Here is a 20764-nt window from a genome sequence, read left to right as displayed (position 1 = left end):
AAAAGACCTGAAAGAGTCTAGTCAGTTAAATAGGAAGAACAGTGTACCTAAAAATGAGAAAATAAAGAATTTGTGAGCAACCTATTTTTTTTTAACAGGAAGCAAAACCAAAATGTGCTCAGATTAAGTGTGAACATAGGGCAGAACCAGAACAAATTATTTGGCTTGGTATTTTTACATTTCAGTGTAAACTGCCTTTCTCGGATTGGAGTGTGGCAGAGGGAAGTGAGGGAAGTAATATACTTTTCATAAGAAAATGACCTTTTTCTCCTAGAATTGATAGTGTTTTCACAGTTGATGACACACAGAACTCTGCATGACAGTCTTCTCCACAGTTTTGTGGGGAACACAGACAATCTACCAATAGATTTTCAGAAAGCCCTTGGAGCAGCTGTCTCTGGATCAGGAAAAAAACCATTGACTCCTGTTTTTCTCCCATCAAGCAGTTTGCAAACACCATATCTGTGTTCTTTACTCAATATGTTACTGGGCAGCCTCCAGACCACCCACCTCTTTCTTCTTGTACATTAGCCTGAGCAGAGCTGACAGAGCTGCATGAGCAGATTTAGAAGTTAGACATTCTTTGAAGTTGCCCCTTGCAAGAGGACAACTGTTGTTTTACTGCTGGGCAAATCGCACATGAATTTCCTTCTTTTTTTTCAGCTACTACTGCTATCAGTAAGGGTGGTTTTCTTGGGTTTGTTTCTTACAAAAAGCTTTGTGAATTATTTCCTCGTGCTTAGGGAGGGCAAGAACAACATATAGGCAAATGAAGTGAGAACCTTGCTGGGAAACAATGCCTTTGCCGGGATCAGGAGGTCATCACATGACCATGCTGAGGAGCACGAGGTGCCTTAATCCTGTTGGCTTCTATGCCTCATGTATTCAGGGGATTATCCCTGAATCCTGCTTCCAGGGAGCCTGTGATGGGGGAGCCTGGAGCAAGAAGGGCAAAGGACAAGGGTTTGCTTTTTCAAAAATATTACTAACCATACTCTGATGTTTACTATCTTTTAGCTGATTCCCCTGGTTTCCATGTTAAGCTTGTAAAACAGATTTTTTCATAGAAATGCTACTCATTTATTTTATTTTATTTTATTTTGTTTTGTTTTGTTTTGTTTTGTTTTATTTTATTTGTACCTGACTCTTTGGGAAACGTTGCCATTTTGTTTACTGTTCCTCCCATGGATGCTACAAAAATACTACACATGAGGAGAGACCCATCTCTGATGATATTTTAAATTTTTCGCTGAAAAGCTACAGAGATTGGGAGAAACTTGAGGTGGAGCCTCAGACTGAACCAGAAAATCCCTCGAATTATATTTATGCAGAAAGCCATACATACAAATACATTCAATACCCTGGTTTAATATTCAAACGAGATTTTATGTTCAATGTTACAAAACAAGGATCTGAGTCTTGAGAGTTGTCATATGATGAGTTTCCTAAGCAGCTGGTTAACCACAGAATTCCCTGTGAAATGGTATGAATGAGAAGCTTTGAATCAGGAATGTGACTCAGGAGCAACACACGCCCCTCTTGCTTTATAGACCTGTCAAGAGTTACTAGAAGGAAAACTCCCAGAGTAGCGAGAAGTCTTCCTGAAGCTCACCTGCTGGCTTGCTTGCAGTGTTACAATCAGATTTTCAACACTATGCTGCAATGCTAAACTGAACTTCATGTAGTCACAGCCTGTGGCTTTCTGATGTAGTTATGGACAAGGAACATTCCAAGTGAAAAACAACAGCATTGAATGGATGTTCACATTACCTCATAAAATTAATTCTTTATTTCCTCAGAGCTGAGTAGGCTGATCTTCAAAATATCATGTCTTCCTTTTGTAGAATGTCGCAGTAATTTCCCTTCTGGGCTGCTAATACTGAAGCAATCAAAGTTTCAAGTAATATTAGTAGCTTTTAAAATGTTCTGATAGCTGGATGGCACCATGAAGGAAGTATCCCTCAGTATTGCTTGTTAATACTTTTTGGGAATTCTGTGGGCATTTTAGGCCTAGTTGGCTGTGTTGAGTGGGGGAAAAAAATTGGGATGGGGAAGTGGAGAATAATTTTAATTGTGGTTAAAAGTCAAGCATAAAACTGTGGAGGTTTTAACAAAGGCTGGATAGACAAAGTTGATGCTGCCCAATTACCAGTGGAAATCAGAATCGTCTAGAGAAAAAGAAAAAAAAAAGATATGGTTATTTGAGATTGATAAGTACAAGGACCAGTTGACAATTAGAGAATGGAAAGACAGATAGTCTATTAACCAGCCAGGAAATTCAGTCTGATAAACCAGTGGGCTCAGATTATATGAACTAGTGAATATTATCTGATCAATGCTTTTATTATGAGCCATGTTATTTTTGATCTGATACTGGGAGACCTAGATACAGACTTAATGCATCAGAAAACATATAGTCAGACTGGTATGAAAACATAGGCCAAATATTACAGGCAACTTCTAGGAGTAAGAAAAATATCATTGATCTGCAGGCCAAAGCAAGGGAGAAGAGGTGCAGATGCAATCAGAGCAATGAAAGTATAGAAACTATAGCAGAAGGCAAAGCCAGTTTCTCCCTGTTACAGACTGAAGATAGCAAGCACCACAAAAGTAGTTACCAATCTATCCATCTATAGTCTTCACAAAACTTGCCTTATACCTGTCAATCTTGATGACAGAACAGCATATAAGGGGGATGCTGAAGCAGTATTTTCTACAGTTTTGTTACACTCCACTTACACTTTGCCTCTGCTTTCAGATCTTTGCTGAAAGGTGGCCTGACTTCTGGCTTTTGGGAGCATGCTGGGCAGAGTGGAAATTTTGGTAAGTGAGTCTGAGTGCTTTCCTATCAACTTTCAGAGGAAAAGTGTCATACAATTTCTTAGTACTATGTGGCTCATATCTGTGGCCTTGATAGCAGGCCCAGCTTTAACTAGGTGGATAAGAGTGTGCTGCTTCGGGAAATCCCGTCTCTTCTAGGAGCTCACTGAGGTTGGAAGCACTGAAGGTTTGTCAGCAACCTACAAGGAAATTATTCATGTCTTTTCTGGGTTAATGTTCTACTAATTTTCCAAGGGAAACTTGCCTGCTGAGGGATCAGACAAACAATCTACCCTGTGCAAAACTAGTGGTGGAAACAACCAGGGGAGAAGCAACACCAGCCTTTGCTCTGTTGGAGCTCTCCTGGACTGACTCCCCCATATTGCAAAGCTGCATCCTCTGCCATCATGACAGGTTCCCCACAGCTGTGTCCCAACCAACTGCAGGGTTTTACTCTTGCAATTAAAAGCCTATGCTCTCCCTCCTCTGTTCCAGTGTCCTCTGATTCCAATGATGCCTCTGCAAGTTGACTGGGGGAAGCTTCCTCCTGGGGTGCCCGTGGTGCTGGGCTCATCTTCAGAACCAGCTGTATCTAATAAGTGACTCTAGGTGCTTCTTACAGACTTATCCTGTTCCATTTATCCAGCTCTGCAGAGAAACAGAAAAAGAATAAAAACTGCTAGTAGCTGTGTGTTGGTTTTCTGTGTGTGTACACTTTGGCAAACAGATAATCAACAGTGTATTAAAAACCATGAGAGTGACATTTAACACAGAGCAGGTCTCAGCAGCTGCTGGTGGTAAGGCAAACACAGCTGTGCAGTGTCAAAAAACTAAATTTGGAAAATGAATGAGAGAATCAGTTGGGACAGGTACAGGGATATAAATCAGCTGGGACCCTTGGAGGATGAGGTCACCTCATATAACCTCTTCTGGACCAAGAGCAGCAGGGCTTCCCTTAAACCTAGCTTTTTCTTATAGGTAGAAGGGGGACTTGTACATCAAATAAGCAGTTCAAATGCATATTTTTCTCTGAAATTCAACCACACGTTATTTTATTCTTAAATTGATCCTCTCAACATGCTACCAAAAAGTCCTTTAAATACTCAAAAGCGGTGAGGAGAATACTACAGTTTTTCTAAAGTTTATCTGAGAGATTTTCTGAGGTAAATAAAAACTTTGTAGATGGCAAAAGACCCTGAAATTTACACACCTACAGAATATCTTTTACAATGAAAAATAAACCTCACAAAAATGTGACTAAATGGGGTCAGTTCTAATGGAAAGAACATATGTACAGAAGAAATCAATATCATATGCTGCTTTCAGATTCTCCTTTGAATATTATCCTTACCTGCCGTAAGTTTCACCTCATTTCAGTTTGAGAAGAAGTTTAGCTGGCTAGACTTCCAGATACCTCAGAGAACCCCTCAAACTTTGTGATTGTTATTGTTAATGAGTTCTGCAGTTTTTGCCTCCCCTGAACCCCGCTTATCTTGGTAACTCTGGAAGAAGGAGCAAATCGGTTAAAACCGTGCTGACGGACTACAATATACAACATACAGACATCTTCCATGAGCTACAATGAGAGAAGGAAAGCTGTGGAAAGCAACTGTTCTCTAATTCCCAGATTGCTACCTTCATGTCTGCTTATTATTCTAAGATTTGCAAGCAGGGGAATGTGCTGGAATGGGCAAGGAGGAGATGACCTGCAAGCCCAATGGGTCCACAGAATGATGTGTGTCTTCCTTCTGCTTCCCCAGCTCTACAGAGGGGAGATCACGTGGTCCTTCATTCCCAGATCAGTGCAGGGAGAAAATGCAGATAACAAAGAAGACAACTATAATAGCTCCACTCACGTTTCTATTAATTTAAACCTCTCTGCAGCATGTGAAAGATAAGGGGAAAAGACATATATTGTTTAGAATTCAAAAAATCTTATTAACCTTCCATAACTGTGTGACAGTACTCAAAGGCCCAGCTGCATGAAAGACTCAAATATAATATGTGGTCTCTGATTTCCCCCCTTGCCTTCCAAATAATGACTGTAATGAAGAATCAAATCGTACTGAATTTTGCATTCTCTCTAGAACTTCACTAATTAATCCACAGTTAAATAAATATATAAATAAGACCTTGACATTCAATTTCACTTCAATGCAAACGGTGGATAGGAAACTCTATTACTCAGACTGAAAACTCTCTGAATAAAGAAAAAAATGTCTTGGTAAGACATTAGGCATCTGGAAAAATGGGGAAAGAAAAGTCCTTCCAATGTAAAATTATTCTGATAATAGCTGACAGTTTTGAGTAACAAAGAGACAGTGAATTATAAGTGATTTTTCTCATTTTCCTACTCAATGCAGTGTGTTTGAAACAAGCAAAAAGAGACTTTTTTCTTCCTACAAGTCATAGTTAAGCTGCTATGTTCATTGTAGTTGAAAATTTTCATGAGTTCAAAAACTGACCAGATAAATTCAGGAAAGAATAAGCCACAGAATCATAGAACATGAATGCACCATGTCTCGGAACCCTAAATTCTTTGAGGAAGGGAAATTACTCCAGGGAAGTGTCTGTACAAGCTTGCTCTTCCTGGATCCATAGTGCATCTGCCAAGGGCCATTGAGGTGGCAGGGAAATGAACAACAAGAGCCTTTATTTTGAAATTCCTATGACAAAAGTGGATTAAATATTGCCCAATTGCAGCCAGTGGTATGTTCAGCACGGATGTCACCAGGCATCTGGTCTCTACTGCACAACAGTGCAAATAATACAACGTATACCTCCTTGATATTTGACAGCATGATCCTTAGAGTAGTTACAAAGCAAAAGACACAAAGATTTGGAGTATGTTTTACAAATTTAAAAAAGTAAGCCTATTTTCTACTTTTCAGAAGAAAAAGCAAAGGTCTGGAACAAAAAAAAAAAAGCTTAACAATTTTGTGGGTGGTAACAAAGCAGATTTTGTTGAGGTTATTCACATGAATACTGAAAACATTATTTGTGCACCAGTTATAGGTTCTGGGAGGCTTAATATACCTAGAAAAACATTTGAAAGAAATGAATGGCCAAGCGTGTTCCTGGAAATCCTTTCTTTTCCCCAGGCCAGGGAACAAACATATAGAATACACCAGAAATAAATAGTTTAGAAAGCAAGTGGTGCATCAGTTGTGCAGGGTATTAAATAAGACAAATTAAAGACTTTAAGAAGAAATATGTTTAATATTTCTGATGTAAGAGATTCTTGTGACTTAAATGGTTAAATTAATCTTAAATTCTCCCTGGTCATATGAGATGGGCTTGGCCTAAACAACTTTATCATCCCAGTCTTTTAGTTAAAGTATGGTTTCAACAAAAAAACCCCAAATTGCATAAAATTTTTGAAGGTCTTGAGTGCTAAGGCTAATTTCAGAAACTGAAGGACTGATTGGGTTCTGAGCACTGTGACTTCGCAGACCACTTGGGAGGTTGGAGAAGCAAAGATTTCTGAGTGAGTTCTCTAAGGAAGCTTTAGACTGCTTCTTCCAGTTTTATAAGAACACATGAAAATGCTAAAAGCCCTCCTGCTTATGCCAGGTTCTTTTGTCACCCATTTGCTCACATTCAGATATAATAGGCACAACGTGTCTGTCTCCCTACAAGGAGTTTTTAGCTACATTATAAATTAAAGGATTTTTGTGTGTGTGTGTGTGTGCTCACTTGCACTGATGCAAAATTGGGTTTTTGCACGCCACAGACTTGGACTGACACACCAACCATAAATTTTTCTTTTCAAACACTTTTCAAATAACCTCATTGTCAGGCACATAAAAGGGTTTGCTGGAAGCTTTGTGTACATTAGTGAATTTTAGGGTGATCTAGCATTAAGTACTGCCAATTTATTTTGAACCTGATCTTCCACTCGCAAGAAACAAAGCCACATTTAATGTTATGTTAGGTAAAATGCATTTAAACACGTGGAAACTGCAGGGCAATATTGTGCATCCTGATAGCACATGCCTACCAGCATGACCGAAGATCTCTTCACCGCTAAGGAGTGATAAATACAGAGTGAGAGAAGGACTGAAAGTGAGTCATAGTGTGAAAATTACTGCCAACACACATATGGTTAATCTTGCCCCTTACACCAAAAATAAGAAGATGCCGGTGAAGAGAAGGGACTTCAAACCCTTTTGTATGGATGTTTTCTTGAGGAGTCTGCATTTTTTTCAGTATGTGGTTATTATTTTGCACATGGTGATTAAAAGCAAACACTGCCTCAAATGCCATGTCAGATTCCCCTGTGAAAAGATGCAAAGCTCAGAGATTCCTAAAAACATTTGCCTGTAGCTTTTCTATATGGAGTGATGTCTCAAGTTTTCTAGGTCTGGTATTTTGGGATCTCCCAGAACTGGAAGTAAGTGTCAGTTCTGCTCTACTTTTGGGACTGTCTTCATTTCATGAGGGCAAAACACCTGTTTTCTATTTCACTTCTTGAAAAACGTTGGAGGAATTCAGCCTTACTATTTGGGTGACAGGTGTTTTCCATGACAGCTACATTTATGGGTGACTTTTAAATATTTTTGTTTTTTTAAACTGTCCTTGCATGCATTTGATTTCAGTGTGATCAATATCTTTCCATGTGTAACATTTTGGGCTTCGAATATTTCACATCATCTAGAGAACTGCAAATGGTTAATGCATTGGTATGACATATAAATGTGTATTTTGCCTTAATTCTCAGATAAAGATAACGAGGTGGAGAGAAACAAAGAAGTCCTGTGCTGAGGCCACACAAATCCTGTTTTTAATGTGTTTGAGAGTATGTATCAAAACTAACAACAATAACAAAGTTTAATTTTCAGGAACATAATGCAGAAGAGAGCTGATTGCAGTACATTCCACTTGTCTCCTTCTATGTGTCCAGTCATTTCACCCTGAAACAGACAACCGTGATAGTTCAGTTTAATCCTTTTCAGAAGGTGACAATTTCTCTCCACCACTAGAAAGAAAATACAAGGTAACAAGCTCAGACTCAGACATCTGAAGGAGGGTGAGATGTAAGAAAGGTGATCTTAACCTTACGTTTAATCATGCATTGCCTCACCAGGGTAAACCTGAGCAGTCCTTGAGCCCAGCAGAGATGCCTTGTGCTGCTCCCCAGTATGACACTAGTTTGAATTCATCTTCACTGAAACATTTTCCTACCTCTTGAAAGCAACAGAGATAAAAACATCCCTGCATGAGTTGCTGCTTGAGTTGCCAAAGGCATCTATCACAAAAATTAACTTGCCTATGCATTGTTGAGCTGCACTGATAAGTTTGCATTAATTCTACAAAACCATCCTTACAAAGAAATAGGCTGGATAAATGCTCTAATTTTTAAATGAGAGCTATGCCACCTATACACTTCAAAGTACAGATCAGAGAACACAAATTCCTGCAATATCAATTGTTTTGTGACTTTTATTATATTTCATTTCTAGACAACCTTCTGAAATAGAAACAATAAATATTAAGAGATAAGTAACTTTTTTAACAGTGAACAGGACATTTCCTACAAATAAAAGGAAAGTTCACCAATACCAGTTGTATGAGCAAATATATGACATGGAGTATTTCTTGCTTTCTAGAAAAATAGTATTGAAGATGTAAAGCAGAACTATTTAAAATAAAATATCCAATTTTGACTAAAGGAGTCTATACGCATGTTGACTTTGAAATGCAATTACTATGGAAACAACAAACAAAGAGGATGTCTCAGAGAGTGCCAGGCTCATATTCATGCCTGGACTGATTTCAAGTCTTTTCCTTGCTGAGAATTAAAGCTGAAGGTTTTCATGCTGAATTCTATAATAAAAGTCTTCCAGCAAGTTATTTTCATTCCTTGATTCTGGCCGCTCCTTTTTGATAACAAGGCATGAATAACACTTTTTTTTTTCTTAAAGACTAATAATTTTGAATGCCCCAAATTTTGGGGTACCTACTTGTTAAACATTTTTCACTTTCAAGTCTTACCAAGTAAAAATAGTACTGCAAAAGTATGCACCTGAGTATGTCTGTCCAGGTTTTAATGATCAAGGTAGAGAAATGGATGATTTTACTTGCAGTCATTACAGCCTTTTCAGACATCTACCTCACAAGGATCTGTAATGCATTGTCTAAACACCTATTTCTTACTATTTATTGTAAAATGAGTCTGCAACACAATTATATATATATATATTACTAAAGATATTATTGTGTATTACACCAAACGTAGTAGGTACATATACAGAATAATCTGTATTTACCAGATGATTTCCCTAGTAACACCCAATTTTAAAAGAATCCTGAAAGATGAAGAAAAATATGCTAGGATACTTGGAAATTAATTTGTATTTTGATAAACCATGAAAATCCAATCTTTCAGAGAGTTCATTTCATTATTAATCAACTCTATTTTGTGTTTTGAGCCTTTAATTAGCAAAAATGCTCTTCCAAGTTTAAAAAAAAATATTTTTGGCAGAAATAAAAAAATATGATAAAAATTTCAAATTTTAATACAATATAAATAATATTGTGAAAGATGGTGTTGGGAGAAAATATTAAAGCTTGCAAGATACAGAATATATCATGCTGCTGGTCATTAAAAAAAATAAATGAAAATGAGTAATTTTCATTAAACAGTGTGTGAAAAAAGGTGCCTAGTCAAATTTTTAAAAAATTATATTTTTTGCAATCAACCAAAGAATAATCAGAATTTTTAAGGAAGATTTTGCAGCTGCCACATACTTTTTTGGAATAAAGGAGATAGAATAATAGCTGCATTGACAGTTTTTTAAACTTTAACACCATTAAATTTTCAGTTTCCTTAATATTGCAGCACATATTGTATGAGGGTACAGAACAATTAAAATGTGGGAAGGAGAAAGACTCTCATCTGAAAATATAGCAATATAGAGAACACTGAGGATCCTCATTCCTGATCTTACTTAAATAGATGTTAAATTTTGAGTCTGAGTTTGAATAATAGTAATTATAACTTTCTTCAGTTTCGTTTTCTTCTTCCACTTTTCCTAAAAGGGAAAAGAATCCTCCAACCCACTGTACATCAAAAGAAAAATAAACAGAATATCAGTTCCTCACCAAAGGAAAAAAAAAAAGTCAGAACCATTATATGTTGGGTTTATTACATGATTTGTCTAAAAGTTTTAATCATTTTGTTTCATTTTAGTTTATTGAATCATAGCCTGAATTCCATTTTCAAATAAAAAGTCCATGTATTTCATTAAAATCGTTCAGAGTAAATGTTCATCTGTCCTAATTTCCTCTTATGCATTTAGCCAATTTCAAGATCAGTTTGCTTTAGTTTTAGAGTGATCAAACCTATGTTTATTAATGAAAAACTGACCTTTTTTTTGTTTTAAATATTTCCTCAAACATCTGAAGACACACAATCTGGCTTCAGAACAAACACACACAGGCAAGAGAAAAACTCATGTGCAAAATATTTTATTAATTGCTAAATTTCAAATGAAAACAGCTTTATTTTGACATTTCCTTGCAAAGTTTGTTTTTAGAATGTAAAGGCTTTGTGTAGCCTTATGAAAGAAAAAGGGTGAAACGAATTAAAAATCAAATTGTATCTGGCAGATACAGTTTCTTTTGGGAGTTAAGATGCATACATTTATTTACCTGCAAGCAGGTGTCTCCATGGATATGTGGCAGGTAAAACAGGGATTAAGTTCAGGTCTCTGGAGATAGACATTTGAATCATTTCAGATGGAGAGGACTAGGAGAGAGAGGAGGAGGCAGACTGGTGCCTTCTGGACAAGCAGACAGAAAGCTGATGAAATAGACTAAGGCATCTCAAGGGAGTCCTGTTCTGAAACAGAATCTTGCTAAATAATCTCATGGTAACTTTTGTCTAATTAGTCACAAAACCATGGTTACAAATAATGAAAAATAATCTTGGTATTCAAAAGGCATTTGGAAGTCCATTGTGATACCAACATAGATTGAATACCATGTTTACATCTACCTTGAACTGGAGTTTAGCTGCAGGGAAGAGTGGTTCACAGTAGAGCTTGAAAACCTTCAAGGAAGTGACGCAGGCTGAATGTATTTACCAGTGTGGCTTTGAAGCAAAAGTGTGAGCAATAAGCATCACCATTTGAGAGCTCAAATTTCCCTCTGCTTGGCCACGTCCTCAATGCTTTTAGCTTGTGCTGCACAGAGGACTCCCTTGGGCGAGATGAATCTGCACAGTTAGTGCTATGCGTAAAGCGTGGCACATTTAAACCTGTGCTCTATCTTCAGAGCCCTACAAAAGAGCATTAACACATTAGGAAGCCTGGCTGTTATTCTTATTTTGGCAATGGCCTTATTATTTTATCCTGCTAATCTGATTTTCAAAGATTTATACATTAATTTTTCATACATTAATCCCTGAAACTATGCTTGGAAAGCCCATGCTATAAATACCACACGACTAATGCACATGCCAGGAGTAGACAAAATTTACAAGAAACAGACAAACCTCAGAATAATAATTTCATTACATTACCCTTCTAAATCATCCCAGCTCTTCCGACACTTTAATTACAAAGTGACACTTGAAGTCTTAAAATATTGTGGCCTGTGTAATAAATCAAATCACTTTATATACGTTATGATTCTGACTACTGCAGAGGAGTCATTTTACAATCCATCTCCTTTACAAAGGCAGAGAGTAAACAAGAAATTAAATAATACAACCATAAAATCCAATAAAAATATTGTGCCAGTCCTGAATTTATTACAACGTATATACATGCGATGTATGAAGTGTTTTTCACATCCTCCTTCCCATATCCCACGTAAGCTTCTCTGTGGACTACAGGTATGGGAGCAGGAAGTACGTGGTCAGTTCTGGAGCTATTGTACCCAAAAAGTGATATTTTATGAAAGCTGCATGTAAAGGACAGAAGCTCCAGAATAAATTCACTAAGCAACTTGTAGACAAGGGAGTGGGAAGAAAATCTGAATGAGGAATAAAGAAAGTGTGTGACTTGTTTTCAGTCTAACACACTCTTGTCATAATTACAATTAAGAAAAAGCAGAAGGGATAGAACAGTTTGCTGTAAACAGTGGCTTCAGAACATAAAAATTAAAATGAACAAACCCCAGTAATTATAAGAGTAAATACAATCCTAACATGGGGCTACTGGGGTCTGCTGTTCCCTTAGGCATGTACAAAAACTCACATTAATGTTAATAAAGGCTGCAAAGACTGTTTGTGATCCATACATTTATACCTCTTCAAATTTACCTACAGAGGTATTTGTCCTGCAGCCTTAAATCATAAGAAGTCATTTCTGTACAAGAAAAAATGCCATCTTTTATCTTCACTTTGTGATGTGTTTCATCACAGACCCTGCACTGAAGCAGCAGGATTGCTGGCAACCATGCTATACAGCCTCTCTGAAAAGTTGTTTGTAGTAATAAATGTGTTGGAGGGGGGTCAAGCTGCTTTCAATGGACAGAGCCTTCAAAAGCAGTGGCTTAGATGCTAGAAATGCTCTCCTTTCTTATCACTTGATCCTTGTCTCAGCTGCATCTCACTACACTCACTTTGCTGATTTCAGCTTGTTATTATCATCAAGCTTTAAAGGCATTTGACTAAGTCAGAGATATGAATGTTGTTATTAACATTGATTTGTGTGCATTCCCCTTTGCAAAGATGAAATAATTTCACAGATGTCTTGAGACATGGAATTTTTACATGATCATATTAACCTCAGCCTACCAAGCAGTAGTCTATAAGCTGTGCAACATTATCAGGCTGGAATAGAGGTATCCATTATTTTGCTCAAGACAGAAGCAGCCTCCCCACATATGATCATTGCTTTTAGCTATCAATTCTCTCAGCATACATCCTGGCTATAGTGTTAACATTGTGTTAACATGCAGAGTGATATTCATAATTAATGAGCATCTCAAATCTAAGTAGTCATGATTTTAATTTCTGTGTTGCTATTTTTGTCTTTGTTCTTAATTTGTGAGATTTGAAAGGAAAAATAATATTATGGTCTCTGTCCACCAGGTTTACTTTTTATTCTCTACTAATTTTCCTTATTGAAAGTTTCATCTTTTTATCTATGAACCAGTAAGGTTCTGCACATAAAGAACCCATCCTGAAATCAGCTCCATATGGACAGACCATATGGGCACACTGAGTCCCACTGAAGTGAACTATGGTTAGCATTTCTTATTTCTGCTATAATAACATGCATGTGTCCCTAACCATGGGCCTTGTTGCACCAGGCACTGTAGAAACAAAAAGAAAAACTTAATCTTAGTGGTAGCAGATAAACCATCACAGTACAGATAGGATGCATGCTGAAAGTCATTATAGTTGCAGACTAGATTGTTAAATGGCACACATACCAGTATTACCCTGTCAGAGTTAATGAAATCAGCATTTTTATATCATTCTCTTTATTGTGCATCTCTCTAGAAGAGGTCATTCTCATTTCCTTTCTGGGTATAAATCACAAGTGTTCTTTTCTGCTGTCAGTGAGGTTGTACACATGTGTGTTAAGGTTAGAATCAAACATCATTTTGCACTCCAGACATGTCTAAAGAGGCAGGTAGCTGTGGAATAAGGGCTAAAGGGACCATGTAATGCATTAATAATCTTACAGGAGCTCATTCTTGCAGCTGGGTTCACTAAACTGTGCAGTAAACATGTCCATGTGAAAAGACAGAGTAAAATATCAACTTCGATATGAATTTATGCCTATAGTGCTTTACAGACGTTCCCTTTTAAGGAAAATCCTGTATAATGACACCAGAATTAAACCAAAGGTTTATTTCCTGAAAGTTACATTTTTCATGGCAAATATTTACATGTACAAGATAGAAAGAATGATGCTGATCCACTTAACAAAGGTAAGGACATGCCTGTACTAGGAACATTAAAAACATGACTCTTCAGAGAGAAGGAAGAAAAGATGGAAAGGCAATTGCATGTACATATTTTGTGATCATCAAGGCTGCTCAAGATTTCACAATCAAGCTCTTTCCAAGTAGGTCACAATTATACTGCAAACTGCTTGCTTGAAAAACAATGGTGGGTAATAATCTGGAAATTGAAGATTAAAAATAAGAGGCAAAACCTTAAGAGTTATGATAATATCCCATTAAACAATTTATCTGGGGCTGCAATGGATTCTCTATCATTAAAATTCTTTAAATCAGGTTTGGATGGCTTTCAGGAAGAGATGCTCTTGCTTAATCCAAAGTTATGGGCTTTACTAACAGAATTTCGGGCGAGAGTGTCTGACCTGTACTATGCAAGCAGTCAGATTAGATGATCATAATGGTCTCTTCTGGCCTTAAAATCTATCAATATATTAAGCCTCCTGCTGTAATGCTCTGATGCAGAGGCAATTTGCATCAAGTTCTGAAGAGCACTTAAATTAATTGTTTCATTAAAATCCATTTGAATGCTTTTACATCTTGATGCATGCTACTTCTGGGTGCCTCACAGATTTCATTTGGAGATCTTCAGCTCCAAAGAGCCTATTATGTTTGCCTGGCCTGACTTGTGCCTTCTGCCGGCCGGAACAGCCTGTTCCTGGGGAATTCACGTGGCGAGGAGCCCTGATGCCATGTCTAGTGCCCGTGGGTGGTTCCCTGGCTACCACTAGGAGGTGCTTCCAGCGGCTCCGCTCGGTACTCCGGTTGGCATCATGAGGAATGAGTTCAGCTCTGTGTGGGAGCGTATTTCAGATCTTTCCTACACCTACAGCCTTATGCCAAAAATAAGATGCAATCATTTGTTTCCTAGGTGATAACTGCACTGAGCATGTGCAGTCCCTGCTGCCTCTAAAATGGTGAAGTGTGTTATCAGCCTTCCTTGCAGTGCTTTTGAGGCAATACATCAAGCAGCTTTTACTGCAGAACAAATGGCTTCTTGATTATGTACAGAAGGAGGGGGGGGGGGGGGGGGGAATGTATTGAGGTTTGCAATTCAGTACTCATTCTTGGCAAAAGTAATTTTATTCTACTTGTTTGCTTTTTCTCTGGTAAGTGAAGGGAAGAGGGAGCATTGAAATGTCAATTCCAAGGTTTCTAAATAGTAGAAGACCTTTTAGATGTTCTTTCTTGATAGTCTTTCTTAATCTAGATCTGTATGAAGCTGCAGAAATTCTAGTTCCAACCTTGTTTTCTCATGCAGATTTTGAAAGCTTATCAAAGCGGAATATCATCCAAGTGTGTCTTCTATCTATACAGTATCTAAATGCCAAAAAGATATAAAAATATTTGCATTATGCTACTGTCCTTTGCAGGAAACAGTAAAGGGTAATATAAGAAGTATAAAAAGACTTTTAGTATCCTGTTAGATTTTTTTAGTTCCTCTTTTGTTGCCCGATATTTCATGTCTGCAAGTCTTGAAAATATGCAGAGTTTCTGAATTCTTGAAATACATCACTTCACTTATCAGCTTCAATTTCACTTTTGTTTAAAATAGCTATTTATTGAGGATTTTATTTTAAAAATGTAGTACTTTATTGAAAGGCCTACTAAAACCTCTTTGTTGTCAGAAATTCTTGACATCTTTGGCAAAATGTCCTCTAAAGGGCCAATCAGTGATGACTTGTGCTACGTATTCTACTCCAGTTAAGGCAAATATTTAAGTGAAATAAATTTTGGTTTTTTTGAGTAACACTAACCATCACCAGCAAACTGATGGGATTTCACTATATAGACATTTTTATAGTGCTACTTTGGGAAGATGAAATTTGCTGATTTAATTTGTGGATATTTTCAACCTGGTTATAAGCAAGAGTCTAATTCCAAAGTTTCACTCTCCATTGTGCAGCTGGTCTTTAGGCTTAGATGAAAGTTGGAGCAATCTCTGTACTCTGTCATTGATTGGTGTAGTGAGGTGGAATTCCCAGCTCCACAAAGTGAAGATGTGCTTCTCCCTCTTGGTGACTGTTATCTGCACCTGCCACATCTGGGGGTGTGAACGTATGAGGAGGAGTTTCTTTGAGGGTCCATTTGAATGTTTTGCATTTCTTACTTTCTCTGTAAATTGATTTTAACACAAACTTCCCCCCCCCCCCATGATCCCCCCCAAACTACCAAACCAAACCCAACCCAACCAAACCAAACCAAAAAACACACAAAAAGCCCTAAAATATTGGAATATTGACTTCCCAATCTCTCACTGACAAAAAACAGAGGATGATATGAAATTGATGAGAAAGCAAGCTCTAAAATATTTGTAGCTAACTACTTCTCATCTTGTTTTTCTACTTGAATCAAAATCCTGATTATTTTATCAGGTTCAGGAAAAGGTCACACAGCAAGATGATAATGTGAAGAGCTTTCAAATCATACTAAACCCATAAAACTTAACTTACATTGACAGTTGTGATATTAAAACCCTGGAGGACTGCAGTTTACAGGTCTGCAACAGAGCAAAGTTCTGTGTTTCAGATGGCATGATTTTTGAAGAGAATGTGGTTTGTTAAATTACATTTTGATATTGCATCTTGGTATGAGAAAAGTTGTAGAAAAAAGTAATGAATCTATGTCACAAAAACCCAAAATGTGGTGTGATGAATACTGCTCTCACATCAATTGATCTGATAGCTGGCCTAGATGCTAAATTGTAATAACAAGCCTTGAATATGGGTAAAGTGATTCTTGTCATCTTTCTAATGCTATTTTAAAAATCTCTATTTGTTCCAGATGCAATCTTTGAATAACTCACTTCTGGCTACAGGAATAATTTATTTTCGGTCAACAAAAACAACATACTTTTTATATTTGGAAAAAAATTCTTCAATATGACCACAAAGAAAATATGGCAATGTACACTCTCAATATCTTCTTTTATGCAGCAAATTATTGCCAAGTTGATTGTACTCTCTGCAGTTGTTTTACCGTCTTCCTCCACACTTAGCTCCTTTTCTTTATATTTTCTTTTTTGACTGAAATTATTAAGGGTACTTCTGAAGAATTAACAGGCTTCCTCTTGCTGCTGAAGGCATGTCAGTAGTGTCAATATCAAAGAGGCTACAAATACTTTGTGTATCTAGGGTATATGTCTTGTGAAGTTGGTTCCCTCATTGCATCAGCAAAGCTTTTGCATCCTTGGTTTCAAAGACGTTAAACTCCACGTAAGCAAAATCATGTTGTTTTATTTGTAAACAACAGGGTCAAGAAATCAGAAGTATTATCAATATTTATAAAAAGCTTAACAAACAGAAGCTCTTTACTGTTGAAATGTTAACATCAACTCAGAAGGGAATTGTCTATTCAAACATGGTCCTAACAAACTTGACCATATTATGACAGTTTTGTTTCTTTTCCTCCATAGGGGTTAATAGACCTGTGAACAAAGCAGTGTTTTGGGGCCAATTTACATATGAAATTCGACTGTGTGAGTGAGAGTTCTGGGTTGGTTCTTTTTTCTGTACAGCACAACATTTTATCTCTGCTTAAAACAATACCTCTTTGCCTTCCTTGCATTAACATGTGCATAGACATCACTGCAGTTTTGGCATTACATACAACCACCAGTCTTCTTCTCTGTCATGTACTCCAGACACCTGAGAGCTTCAGATGTTTCTCTTTCTTAGATCTGGACTATTATTTCAAGCTGTTTTCATTTATGCTATTTATTCAGTGGGTACTGGCTTAGGACCAAGCAAAAGCACATTCACCTCTATAAGAATAAATATTTTTCTATCTTTATGCAGGATTTGGATGTTATATGGCTTTAATGAGACCCATCTTCATCTCATCCCAGCTTCATATCAAGTAAACAGGGAATGGCAGATTTTCTCTACTTCTTTTCCAAATTTTTTAACATTTTTTGTTTTAGCAGGACATGACCACCTCTAAGAAAAGTGGGGAATGCAGGTAAGGCAAACACTTGGCCTACCCTAGAGCTGCACTAGAAACATGGAACAGTTGCAGCAGTTTTCTAATAAAGTGCAGTAGAGCTGTACTGGTGAAAAAAAAAAAAAAAGAAAACGCACTGAATTTTTCCTACCAATACACAAGGAGCGTTTCATTTTTACCTTACTTATTCCTTATTCTTTTTTACTTCTTCTGCCTTCAGAGATCATCCAAGTGCTCATACATGAGACCTTCAGAGACACAATTCTAATAATTTTTTTTCATTTATGTCTTTTATTTCACATCCTATTTAAGTCTGAAATGATGTCTCAGAACTTCTTGGTGTCGCAGTTGGATTTTCCACACGGCTTCTTAAGGTCAGAATTCATATTGGGAATCTCAGTGGGGCTGCACTGTGATAAGCATTTCTGTCAGCTCAATGCTGTAGGAGTAGCTGCATTAGAAATATGCACAATAGGGTAGGTTTGACAAATGAATAAGCTCAGTGTTCTTTAGCACACCATGTGTCTGAGCTGCTTTAATGCACAGGCTGATGTTTAAACACAGGAGAAGTGGAGAAGTGATCATTTAAACTTCATGTTTAGCTAGTGGCCCATGCTGGGGAAAAAACAGATGGTTGTTTCACTCAGTCTTCAAAAAGAAGTTTATACCTGTCTTGACAATTTCTTAACCAGACAGTTCTTAAATACTGTTTTTCCTTTTTTATGAAAACCATGTCACGTTCATACTGCCTAAGAGTTTATAAGGCAGGTATCTGCTTCTCAGTTAGTCTTTTTTCATAAATTGGCCAATCTTAAGGTACACTCACTTGAAGACTTCTTGGGGATGACACTAATTGTATCAGCCAAGCACCAGTTCCTATCATGAAGGAAGTATAGATGACCAGAGGTAGATTTCACATTACAGTAGCCTATGTCTGCTAAGGAAAGTTGTGTTATGTATCCATTCTCAATATCCAAGCTTTTCATGCTCACACGTTACTGTAAATGATTTGGATCCATCACCAATTAAATTATTCATCCAGCAGGCTACCATGGCACAGCTCTTGACCTTGAAAGAAGCAGCCAGAAGAGATATTGGGAGAAGCCCCAAGTAAAAATAGGATATGCCCATTCAACTGTGTTTTGTCTTAATAAAGCACCCTTATACATCTAGAGTCATAAAGCATCCAAAAAGAAAGCTGCATTTCTCTTAGTTGTATTTTCTTTTAGTGTGCATTGATAGTTGAAGGAAGAAAGTTTGACAGAGAAAAGTTTTTGGGTGGTTGTGTAGATAGATTTATCTAAGGGAAAAAGAGGTATATAAGAGAAGGGAACTGCATTTGATATTTAATTATAGTTCAAAGTAATTTATCTACTAATTTTCTTCATCAGCCTCTTCCATTTCAGGAATGAAAAGAAAAAAAACAAAAAAATCCCCATTTCACAAATTCAAGAGCTTGCTCAGTGCCAGTAAAAAGTTGAGGTGCACCTGCTTCTTCAATGGGCCATACATAATTAATTAATTTGACAGAAACTAATTTGTGAACAGCAGCCACATTGCTGGGTCTCAAAAAAGTAGTCATCTTCAAAATACAAAGACTATTTTAGTCAAGTCAGTGTTCCTATGGTAACTTCAGTAATTGTTTACCTAGGAAAGCAATATTAGGGATTCATAGTTTAAAGACATACACCAAACTTAACACCTCTGATTTCTGCTTGCCTTAGTCCTTTCTTGCCATGTTTTGGTGTCCTGTGGGAAGGTGAAGGACTGAAATAATTTTGTATCTATGCCTCCTGCCACTGTTACTAGTTCTGCTTCTGAGATTACATTTTGCACAAAAATAGCTACAACCAAGGAGACAGAGCTGGCTCCAAGTCACCTTCTGTGGCAGGTGAACTGCCAAGCAGGCACGTGCTGATCCAAGTCTGTGTTACTGCTGGAGCAAGGTTGTTCTGTGCTACGTATTTCCCAGTCCTTTGCCAACCTCCTTTGTTCATGGAGGGAACGGGGTTCCTATCATAGTGCCAGCAGGAGGAATCAGCTGGCCAAGAATAGCTGGAAATATCAGTGTTTCAGCTGAAAGTAAGATAATTAGCATGGAGCATTGAGGTGACATTTTGCCACTTTCATCTGGAGGACAGAGTTTTGTTCAAGGGAAATTCATCACCTTTATCCTCTGGTTTGTTTTCATGCAGGGTAGTCCTGAGGGTGGCTCTTCAACCAAAGGGCAGTTCTCCACAATGGTCAACAATGAGCTGGAATGCATGAAATTCCACGTGGGAATCAAAGAGCTTGTGGGAGATGATGAAAGGGAGAGCAGAGGCAGGTCACTTTCTAGTGGGAGACTGCTTTCAACCAGGAAGACCGAACAGATGAGGCCTTCTATAGGCAGATAGGAGCAGGCACGCGTTCTTATGTGAGAACACCTGGCAATCCAGTGATGTAGCCACTGACTGCAAAAGGGAAAACTTAACTCCCATTTTTAAAAAAGGAAAATAAAAAGACCACGAGGACCACAGGTCAGACAGTCTCACCTCTGTGCCTGGTAAAATCATAGAGCAGATCCTCCTGCAAATTATGCTAAGCTACATGGAAACTGAGGAAGTGACTGGTGGCAGCCAACATGGCTTCACTGAGGGCAAATGCCTGATAAATTTGAAGGCTTCCTAACAACAGACTTATGGTGTTGGTGGATGAGGAAAGAGCAACTTTTGTCATCTGCCTGGACTTGTGCAAAGCGTTTGACACTGTCCTGCAGAACATCTTTGTCTCTAAGTTGGATAGAAGTGAATTTGACAGATATACCACTCAGGAGATAAGGATTTGGTCGGATAGTTACAAAGAGCTGCAGTCAACAGCTCAATATCCAATTGGAGACCAATGATAAGTGGCATTCCTCAAGGATAGGTGTTGGGACCAGTCCTGTTTAACATCTTGGCATCCAGCTCTGGGGCCTCCAACACAAACAGGACATGGACATGTTGGAGTGAGTCCAGAGGAGGGCCATGAAGATGATCAGAGGGCTGGAACACCACTCCTGTAAAGACGGGCTGAGAGAATTGAGGCTGTTCAGCCTGGAGAA

The 20764-nt window shown here is 37.7% G+C and overlaps 1 long non-coding RNA gene across 1 annotated transcript; it reads left to right on the top strand.

The window, feature by feature from the left end:
- Positions 1-889: 889 nt before the first annotated feature.
- Positions 890-3400, top strand: LOC125338444. Its single transcript, XR_007208308.1, has 3 exons — positions 890-963; positions 2759-2823; positions 3316-3400. It is a non-coding gene; the product is annotated as an uncharacterized LOC125338444 (long non-coding RNA).
- The last annotated feature ends 17364 nt before the right edge of the window (positions 3401-20764 follow it).

This window comes from Corvus hawaiiensis, chromosome 2 (genome assembly GCF_020740725.1).
Source record: "Corvus hawaiiensis isolate bCorHaw1 chromosome 2, bCorHaw1.pri.cur, whole genome shotgun sequence".
Classification (NCBI taxonomy): Eukaryota; Metazoa; Chordata; class Aves; order Passeriformes; family Corvidae; genus Corvus; species Corvus hawaiiensis.
This window is presented reverse-complemented; position numbering and strand designations above follow the sequence as displayed.